Consider the following 1,521-nt stretch of genomic DNA (forward strand, 5'->3'; position numbering starts at 1 on the left):
TGTGGAAATAGGCCAGGTAACATGGCTGCCGAGGAAGTGAAGGGGATTGTAACAACTGGAGATTGGTTTTCAACAGGTTCAATAAGATTAATATGCAAATGTGAGGGCATGGACTTCTGTGCTAAGAAAAAGGATTTAAATATTTGAAAATGAATGTTTAAATTGTGCATTCTGAACATATAACAAGAAAAAAAAAATAAACTCATTTTAGATAGAAACAAGAAAAGTGTCTCTGTGAAGATTAAACAAGTCCATAGATAATGTCTCCTAGTATATAATGGAGTCATCCCTTCAATCAGAATATTTTAAAGCTATTTATTGATTTCAGAGTTTTGAACTATGGATTTTGAAATAATAAAGTTCCTTTCTCCATTTCCACCTCTACCATACTCCCACAACCCCTGCCAACTTCATTTTCTCTATTATTATTTGCCTTTTTTAAAAGGACTATTGAGTCTAATATGTGTTTTCCAAGTACTCTTGGATGGGGCCTATCCCTTGGAGTCTGCTCATCCTACCAGGTGTCATGCCAGTAAGGAAAAGTGGCTCACCATCTCCCAACATGTGTCAATTATCAATAGCTCCTCAGTTAGGGATGGGATTTCTTGGCAACCTCCCCCATTCATGCTGGGTCCCTGCCTACCTTGTGTTTGCACAGGTCTCATACATGCTGTCAGAAAATTTTGGGTTGATAAGGGTAATTACCCTGTGGTATCCAGACAAAACAGTTTCCTTATATTCATCAACTACCTCTGGTCTATCCATTGGAGTCTAGTTAACATACCGAGTCCCATGCTTGAAAGAGACTGTTTCTGTCCCTTCTCACAGTCAATATTTATGCTATTAAATAACTCTTAATGACTTATTTTTATACCTGTAGATTAATTCATTTCTAAACTCTCACCAGAGCTTTCATTGCAGAACAATTGTTGAATATCATAGGAACATGCAAGCGGCAAACATGCAGAGAACAAGAGGATGCAGAGTGTTTATCACTGAGCAAAGAATCTATATCGCACTTCTACTCCCAAAGCTCAGGGATCATTACAAAGAGGGCACAAAAAGATCTTAAGAACCAGAAGTGTTGGATGGTCACAAGAAACAGTTTTCCAGATAGCTGGTCAGTTAGTCATATGAATTCGCAGCAAGGTTGACAGTATTCACATGTCCCTTGCAAGCTCAAACCAGAAAAATATCCAAGCATAGTCATGAGGAAGTGGTTATGAATCTCCAACCTCACCTAAGTAAATTGCGGCACCAGTGGGCATATTTTGCTAAGCCAATTGTTTCTGTAGCTTACAGGGGTCATAGCTGGTAAGGTTGATGATTACCTTTCCTACCAGTGACATGCAAAACATATTCTAGTTCTATGAGAACTAGTCAGCAGAGATGTAGCTTTGAAGTCAGTACCAGTTTTTTTATCCTTGTGTGTTCTAGAATTCAAGTATGTAGTATCTTCAGAAACAGGGTTTTACCATTATGCCTGGTAGGTAACCAAGTGCAATGACAACAGCAAGTATA

The sequence above is a fragment of the Nannospalax galili genome, unplaced genomic scaffold (genome assembly GCF_000622305.1).
Source record: "Nannospalax galili isolate Female #2095 unplaced genomic scaffold, S.galili_v1.0 scaffold1172, whole genome shotgun sequence".
NCBI classification, from domain to species: Eukaryota; Metazoa; Chordata; class Mammalia; order Rodentia; family Spalacidae; genus Nannospalax; species Nannospalax galili.